We start from the raw sequence: 9,622 nt of genomic DNA on the forward strand, positions 1-9,622 counted from the left end.
CATTTCAAGGGACCAAGTGAATCACGCATTGACATGCGTTTATACCAATGTTGATGGGCTGAATGCTGTAAAGGGAAGTGAGTTCAGTTTAATTGTAGAACAGGCCAATGCAGATGTGGTACTGATAACAGAAACGAAACTGTCAGCAGAGTGTGTCACAGCCCAGTTTATTGATTGTACAAACTATAATGTGTTTAGGAAAGACAGGGACACTGGCTTTGGAGGTGGAGTATTGATAATGATAAAGAAGAATTTGCCCGCTACCCAACTATATGAAGACTCCTGGAACACATTAGAGGCAGTAGTTTGTCAGGTGAAGATTGGTAAGAAAGCTGTGTACTTGGCGTGCATTTACCGGCCACCTGGCAGCGTGAGTGAATATAATGAAAGGGTATGCCAGACACTTCAGACACTTTGTGCCAAGTACTCAGGGCAGGTTCTGATATGTGGAGATTTTAACTTCAGGGAAATTGACTGGAATGTGAATGAGGTGAATGGTAGCAACTCTAGTGAACAAGCCAAGTTCCATGATGCTTGTGAGGACTGCTTCCTGTTTCAACACATAAGGGATTTCACAAGGTCTCGGGGGACAGATGAGCCGTCTGTTTTGGATCTGGTATTCACCAAAGAGGAGCTAGAAATAGAACAGGTTCACTACCAGCATCCTATTGGCAGAAGTGACCACTGTGTGCTGATGTTTGAATTCCTAATTGCACAGACAAATGAGACAATCAGTCAAGACATGGCCCAACCGAAGAGGAATTATCACAAAGGTCGCTACGCTGAAGCGATGGAATTGTTTAATGCTATACCATGGGAAGAAGAAATGCATGCACAGGGCATTGATGCGGCATGGCGCACCTTCTTGGGACACTACAACACCATCGTAGATGCAACAGTACCATTCTACCCTGACAAGGCAAGGAATCGACATAAGAAGTGGGCCAATAAACAAGTGCTAGATCAGGTGCGACGCAAAGAGGAAGCTTGGATCAGGCACAGGAGGAACAGGAAGTCGAAGAGACTCAAGAAGAAATACATTGAAGCACGTAATGCAACCACAAAAACTGTTAGACAGGCAAAATATGACTACGAACACAGACTTGCATCTGAAATCAAGTCAGATCCCAGGGCGTTCTATACATATGCAAGAAGCAGGATGTCTATCAAAGAACTGCTGGCAGTGAAAAAGGAAAATGGGAAAATGACAACAACAATGGAGGAAACATGTGAAGTTATGAACCAGCAATTTCAACAGGTCTTCAGGAAGCCTGATGGCACGGAACCACCAGAGCTGGAGCCAGTTGTTGGGGTCAAATTGGATCAGTGCAACATCGACCTGGAAGAGGTGGTGACATTGCTACAGGAGCAGAAGACTCCATCGGCGCCTGGTCCTGATGGAGTCCACCCTGTTGTACTCAAGGAGTGTGCAACTAGTCTCGCAAGGCCACTGCTCATTATTTTTTGCAAATCCCTTGAGTCTGGACGACTGCCGAAGGACTGGAAGAGAGCGAACGTGACTCCAATCTTCAAGAAAGGCAAACGCTCAGATCCTCTTAACTATCGTCCTGTAAGTTTGACGTCGGTCCCATGTAAGGTGATTGAGAGGTTGATAAGGAGAAAGGTGGTTGATCATCTTGAGTCGAATAATCTGCTCAGTCATCAGCAACATGGATTCCGCTCGAACAGATCCTGCCTGACTCAACTTCTAGAGTACCTTTTCGACCTGGAGAATGCTCTTGATGATGGGGACTGTGTGGACACCCTGTATCTGGATTGCCGCAAGGCGTTCGACACTGTCCCACACCAGCATCTTGTAGCCAAAGTGCGACGGATGGGTATTGATGGACCAATCATACACTGGATCACTGATTTTTTGACTGGCCGTGAACAGAGAGTGTCTGTCCGAGGTTGTCATTCCAGGTGGAGGGATGTGTTGAGTGGTGTACCCCAGGGTAGCGTACTAGGACCTACGCTCTTTCTCATATACATTGATGATCTCTTGGAGGGTCTGCAGTCATCTGGGAAGCTCTTCGCAGACGATGCTAAAGTCTACAGGAGGATAAGGAGCCCCAATGACAGGATCGACCTCCAAGAGGATATCCACCGACTGCAACTATGGACCAAGAAGTGGCTTCTGAGCTTTAACGAGGAGAAGTGCAAAGTAATGCACTTTGGGTCCAATAACCCAGGATACACATACATGATGGGAGGTGTATGTCTTGATACATCTGCAAAAGAAAAAGATCTGGGAATCGTCATTACACCGGACCTTAAGGTCTCAGAGCAAGTGACCAGAGCAGCAGCAGCAGCGAACTCCATGTTAGGAAGAGTGAGGAAAACATTCACCTACATGGACAAGGGAATGTTCCTACCTATTTACAAAACCCTGGTGCGCCCCCACATGGAGTACGCCATACAAGCCTGGTCCCCGTTTCTCCAAAAGGATATCATGAAGCTGGAGAGGGTTCAGAGGAGGGCTACGAAGCTCGTCCCTGAACTCGCCGACCTTCCGTACCCGGATCGTTTGAAGGAACTCCAGCTGACAACACTGGAAGAGCGAAGGATCAGGGGAGATATGATTGAGGTATACAAACTGATGCACGGGCTCGACAAGGTGAATGCTGGAGAGGAGTTCCTGAGAATGGAGACTGGTGCGAACATGCAGAGGACGCGGGGACATGCACTCAAACTACAGAAGCCAAGACACCGGCTACACAGGCGGAACCAATTCTTCACTTCGAGAGTGGTGGACCACTGGAATCAACTACCATCTGAAGTTGTTCTGAGCAAGAACACCAATACCTTCAAAAACAGATATGATAAACATGTCCGTACACTGAGAAGAGGCAGCATCCCATGAGCAACCCGCTCCCTTTGCCTCTTTCCTTTCTACTTTGGTAAGCATCTACTTTGGTAAGCATCAACTCGTTCCCCGGGATCCCGCAGTGGGATGGAACCCACTGGAGGGTGACCGTTCGGTCTCCGGCGGTGAGCTCCAGGCCCCGGTCCCACTAGGCGATGCGACCACTTACGACCGCCCACGATCGGTGGTCGGCAAAAGGTTGTCGCAATTCTTCAAGAGCTCGTACGATTGGATGTTGATATGAACGACTTGTCTTCAGACGTCGCGAGGTCATTTTGGTCGCCAAGAGGTTTTTGATGATGCACTAAAAACCTCCTGGCGACCGATTTGGTCGCAAAGAGTTCGCGAGAAACCGCAACAAGTCTTTCATTGTTCGCTAGTAGAAGGGCGAGTATCGCACGACAGGTTTCGGTGGTCGCGGGCAGTCGGGAGCGGTCGGCGGTCGTATGCAAGTCGCCGATAATCCCACGGCGTTCTTCCCAACATCAGCAACCAGTCGCAAGACCACCAAGGTTCGATCGCCGAGCCATCGCACGATGGTGGCGAATTGCACGGCACTAGTCGGCAATTAGTCGACGACAGTGGTACGGACATCTCAGATCTCATACCGACCCTTATCACACGGCCGCGAACATAGTGCTCTCACTTTGAGATCAGCCGTATAGACGATGAAGGGGATACGTAAAACATCGTCCATTTCCAGTAGATTTTCAAATAAAAACAGCGCAAGAAGAAATAAAAAATGATACACCGCCTACTATATCGTGCCTCTCACGAGTCGGAGGTGGGATCCGACCCAAAAAGCCCGACCATTCCAGGCGGCCCAGCTCCAGAACATGAGGGACACGACACGGAACGTGACCAAGAAAAAGAAAATTGCTGAACAGTTGACTCTGGAAAAGAGCGAGATCTTAACCATCGCCGGACATATTGGTTTTCTTCTACACGCCGGCCGAGAGGGGGGGGGGCGGGTACGACCCCCCTCCCGGTTTCGCCTCTGATGGAGCTAGCGCGTCGCAGGAAAAACAAGCGTGTGCGCCGTTACGAGACACAGTTATTGACACCCGATTTTAAGGTCTTACGTCAACCGGTGACCTCTTACGTCAGGTCAAGTGCCCTAAGTTATGGGTTCAGTTTTTGATGAACAACTTGGCTAAAAGAGGCCGCAAATCGTGTTCGCCTTGTTGAGACTTATCGAATGATATACTTTTTGTTGGGGTTGAATTCAGGTCACGTTCAGGCCAGGGCTTACAGGTCACGAAGTTTGTCGAATGAGGTCATGTCGCATATCTTTTAATTTGGCAGGTCTTCTTAAGTCCATTGGTGGCTCTCCCGTTTCGCTAGTTCAATTGGATCGGGAGTTTTGACGAAAAACTAATATGACCCTAGTGACGTCATTAATGACGTCACGCAAGGTCAACAATGCAAAAGTGACGCATCAAACTTGCAAGGAGTGCATGAACTCACGATTCGATATGCTTGGGGTTGGGATAGCGATCTTTCCCGGCGTCAAAATAGTAGTTTTATTTTCCCCCATTGACTTGAAATGGTGAGGTCACGTAACCGACCTTTCGTCATGTGACCTTTAGGAAAAATCTGAGATATACAAGCTGTGAGACCTCTACTACGCCCTGTAAGTTTAATCTCCTTGTGAAAGCTCCTCTGGCGCTGAGAGCGTTGCGAAGTTGCGACCTCTGAAGACCGTGCAGAGTTTCACTTCTGACGCCATAGGTCAATGACCTGATCTGACCCGAAAATGCGGCTGGTGTCATAATATAACCTGCCGATTTTCAAAATTCGAATGGCATTCGATTCCCTCAACGTGATCTACGTTTTGAAGAAAGAAAGTCCCAAAAACGCAGATAGGGGGCGGTAGGGAGGGGGATAGAAACGGCACATTTCAGATGCCTTTTCAACTCCTCATCACGGCCATGTTTTTCAACCAATTTTGACGCAACTACTGCCGATCGATGCAGGATGAATCAGAATTTGACAGGTATTACAAAAATAAGCATTTCGAAAATTCATAGCCGGATTCCTACAGGTTATGAAAATTGGAGGCACATGAAATACATAATTAATCAGATGTTTTGTTGGTGCTGTCACCAAAACGGGCTGGCAAATTAATAATCTCATTATGATACAAAAACGTGCACTGAAAACAAAATGACACAAAAAACGACTAAAAACGCACAGGCAGAGCGTGTTAACTAGGCTTTCTTGCTTACCCTGCATCATGCATTTTTTGACCCGTCGCAGACGTGTCAATTTACAAATGTGTTAACCCAGTCGTGTTGTGTCCTAAAGCACAATATCAATTTGTCTTCAACACATAAGGCTTGTGTGAATACATTTGCAGAATAAAAGGTAAATGTGTTACTAAATTTAACACAAATCGCAAGTGAAGTCGACTGCGACTCGAGGACACAGATACAAAGTGCTCCACCCCCGAGCGGAGACACGTGTACGGGCCCGATCGTTCGCGATGCGATGTCTTCAGTCATGGAACGCTCTCCCTGATCGAGTCGTAGCTGAGGCCGACCTTGGAAAGTTCAAAGGCATGTTGTCTACCTGCCTGGGAGATACCCTGTTTGCGTGCGTAATTCTTTTTTCCAACCAAAGGAAGGCGCTATACGGAGAATATCCCATTGCGTCATTGAAAACTGACTTACACCTCGACGCGCTCAGTTGGCTGCGTGGTGTAGTGGTCAGCGCACTCGCCTCATGTTCTGATAAGTGATAACTAGGGTTCGAATCCCGCTGCCGGCCGAAATTTTTGGCGCGTTGTAGGTTAGGTTGTAGGTTAGGTTGTAGGTTTGTAGGTTGTAGGTTGTAGGTTTGTAGGTTAGGTTGTAGGCTTGTAGGTTGTAGGTTAGGTCAGGTTAGGTTAGGTTATGTTAGTTTTTGTTTGGTTTGGTTACAAAGAAGCATCTTCGGGTACAGCGCCTTCCTTTGGTTGGAAAAAAGAAACACGCCTGTTTGCGTATCGGCCTTAAGCCTATATCTTGTGTTCGCTATGTTTAATTATCAGTTTGTTAGTGGATAATTTCTTAGGCTCGTCGTTCATGCTCTCGCTTTTCCTATTCGTATTATTAGTATTATGTATTGTGCATTACTTCTGTTAGACAATAGGACCATTGACTGTATCTTGTTTGGCACCTGCGGGCTCACCTCCCCGGAATGGCTGTGCACTGCTGTGCACTATGCCTCTGGGCGAGCCCTCTCTTTGCGGGTTCCCTCCCTCTTCCCATCCTGAACTTTCCCATATGGCTGCGCTCGACAAGTAGGGAACCCCAACAGGCGAGTTGAACAGGTGAGTTGAAGGAAGGAAACACGTGGTGATTATGTAGTTTGTTGCCGGGGCGCAGTTGAAGGGACTTTGGCTTTGGCTGAACAGGCTGACTGCCAAAGCCGGGCCCCGAGTGGAATCGGGCGCTCGGGTGCGGTCAGGGCTGAGCACCCAGCCGGCCGACCCATACGGTCAGGGCGCGGTCAGAGCTGAGCACGCGGCCGGCCGACCCATACGAGGCCGCCGACCCATACACGAGCTGGAATTGCGCCCGGTCGGCCACTACAGAGCCGAAGGGTGAACGCGTCACGTGGACGGCTCAATCAGAGCACCACTGACGATGTCCCAAAGTGGAGGACTACTATAGAATACAGTTGTCCAGGCAGCTGGGATAAAATTACGGCCACCGATTTTTCAAATATATCCTATATAGACCGAGGAGTTTCTTCCCCCAAGCAGGCGTTAATTAGCTATGCTTCAGCTCGCACTTGATGTTATTCAGCGCATATTGCTCTAGACAATTTACCATGTATCGACTCCCTCGGCTGTATTGTGCATTTTGACCTTTTTCAAAACACTTTGGCAAATTTTTACAAAAACCCAGCATAAAAGACGGTGCTCGAAAAAACGCCCTCTATTATCCCCATCTGAAGTTAGGGTTCAGAGGTCGCTCACTGGTGGATGGCACGGTGTATTTGTGTAAGGGTACACGTCTACCATATCCGACAACACATGATTTCGATACACTGATGCATTACATTCGTCCAGCGTGCTTGGCACGAGAAAATTGTGTCATTATTCTGTTTTATGTGTTATCAAACATGTCGAAGGTCCCGCCAAGCGTGAACATACTCAGCCTTATTGTGTTTTGGGTGCGATTAACTCATGACTGATGTGTTACCAGTACAGAACATGCCCTCGCTGTGCCCATTTGTTTTCAGTGTGTGATAAAATGACTAAAATTAGATTGAATATTCATAGGCGGCATCAGGGCATCGAAGGTGGAAGGTGACATTGATCTACTCTCCTTTTTCATAGAACCGCCTACGATCCGTTTCTTGTTCACTTCTAAAGCTGTTATACCTACAAATAATGTTGATATACCTAAATCATGAATAATCACAGTTATAATGCATCAGCATCGTGATCTTTAACTAAATGACTCGCTTCACGAATAGGACCTCCCGATTCCCCATGCTCTGGAACCGCCCCTGATAAAGATATCAACTTAAAATTTTCAGGGAAAGTGCCCAGCTTAGTTTTAAGAAAGTCAGAAAATTTCGGCATCCTAGCTCCAGCCGTTTCGAAGATATTCCTGACAACCCCCCTTGCCACTAATATGGTTAGCGGAACATCCGCTCTTTGCCAATCGTGCGGCAATCGGCGATAGGTCTTGAACAGATCTTCACTCGTCGGCGGCCAGTCGTTACCTATCGCATGACGTACTCACGGCTGTCACCGAGTTTCGCACGTCATTCGTGCGACTCATGCCCCAATTTTTTTCTTGGTTCGGCAAACTTCGTACGATGGTCTGCCACCGCTTGTGCGATTAGTCGTACGGTGATTGCCGACCCTTTATATATGTGACCGTAATTACGATGGATCTGCAGCATTCGGTGATGGTCGGCGGTGGTCGGCAATGATTTGGGTCGTAGTCGGTCGTAAGTGGTCGCAACGCCTAGTGGGACCGGGGCAACGCCGACAGCGAGTCGGTGCATATGGTGACTGGTTCTGATGCGTCCCGCTGGTGTTCCAGGATGTGGTCCAGCGTCACCTGCAGGGCGACCATCTCCGCTCGAAAGCTGGAGCAGAGTGTGCCCGCTGGGACACGGAGCTCGGTGCGGCTGTCATCAGCTCCGACGATGAGGGCGCCAGCCCCCCCCCCCCCCCGCGCGGAGGATCCCGCCGCTCGACGAGCCGTCGGTCCACGCCCACGTCGCGCACTGCGTCATGGACGCCAGGTGATGGAGCGCTGCGTCTCTCTTCGTGGACCTCGCCGCACCGGCGGGCAGCGCGCTAATGCTCAGGTTGAAGGTGATCTTGCCGGTGGGCGTCCACGGTGGCGGTCGCTCTGGTAGCAGGGCCTCAACCGGCAGCTCGACCCGTAGCTCCCGCAGGGCCTCCCGGCCTACTTGGCGCCACCCCGTGACCAGCTTGAGGCGCTGAGGGGGGTCAGCCATGGCGACCGCTCGGAGGGGGTCCTCTGGCGGGAGCGCGGCAGCCTTCGCGAACATACGCGCCGCTAGCGCAGTACGTCGTGCCGCGACGGGCAGTATGCCAGCCTCGGCCATCACACCGTGGTGTGGTGTGGAGTGGATACAGCCCGTGACGATCCTCGCCACGGCGCGCATCTCTCGCTCCAGGATCTCGATGTTGGACTTGGACACTGCCGGCAGCCAGGCAGCAGCCGCGTGCTCTATCGCACCGCGCACGTAGCCGTTTGCGACGGCGCGCAGCTGCTGTTCTTGCAGTGCAGCACCCAGCTGCGGCCGGTGAGACGTCGGAGTTGGGCCGCTCGGGGCCGGACGCGCCGACGGAGACTTCTGCAGTGCGGGCCGAAGCTCAGCGTCCTGTCTAGCGTCACTCCCAGAAGTTTCAGCTCAGGTCCCCCTTCCACCACCCTAGGAAAAAAACCATCAGGATTTTTCTGATGGTCTGATGGTTTCTGATGGATTTGGCTGATGGTCTGGTGGTTTCTGATGGTTCTAGCTGATGGTCTGATGGTTTCTGATGGTCTTGCTTGGTGGTCTGATGGTTTCTGATGGTCTTGTGTGATGGTCTGATGGTTCTGTGTGATGGTCTGATGGTTCTGTGTAATGGTCTGATGGTGTTGTGTGATGGTCTGATGGTTTTTTGTGATGGTCTGATGGTTTCTAATGGTGTAGCCTAATGGTCTGATGGTCACCCTGCTGACCATCAGACCATCAGAAGATGCATGCGCTGATGGTCTGGTGGTTTCTGACGGAAAGTCTGATGGTTTGATGGTTCAATAGTTTAGGCCTTATATCAGAAAAAAGATTTCATCAGAAAGCCTTGTAGCGCTTCGGGGCCGACATCGCGAGTGCTGAGCTCTAAATAGCCAAATTTCTTTCAATTATTTCTCGTGGTCCCCAACAAACACTTTAAACAGCTACCGGAAATTCCTCTAGCGAACAGCGTTGCCAGTTCTCAGAAATAAATTTATTCTAAATGCATGACGATGAAAAACGACACACTAAAATAATAACTTATAATTCATAAAAAATTTATTTTGTTTTAAAAAGAAGGGAATAGGAAATATAACTTGCCTTTCTCATGCATAATTTCTCGTACTTTCATGACCAATGAAGTTATTTAATTGCCAAAATCGGTTAGAAGCTTTCTCTGATAGAAAATAATATTCTCAAATCATTAAGAAGTGATACTTGTAAAAAATATTGGGATATTTGTTCTTTTAAAAAGCGATGAAAACAAACATATTTTCAAAA

This window comes from Amphibalanus amphitrite, unplaced genomic scaffold (genome assembly GCF_019059575.1).
Source record: "Amphibalanus amphitrite isolate SeventyFive unplaced genomic scaffold, NRLGWU_Aamphi_draft 000700F_arrow, whole genome shotgun sequence".
Classification (NCBI taxonomy): domain Eukaryota; kingdom Metazoa; phylum Arthropoda; class Thecostraca; order Balanomorpha; family Balanidae; genus Amphibalanus; species Amphibalanus amphitrite.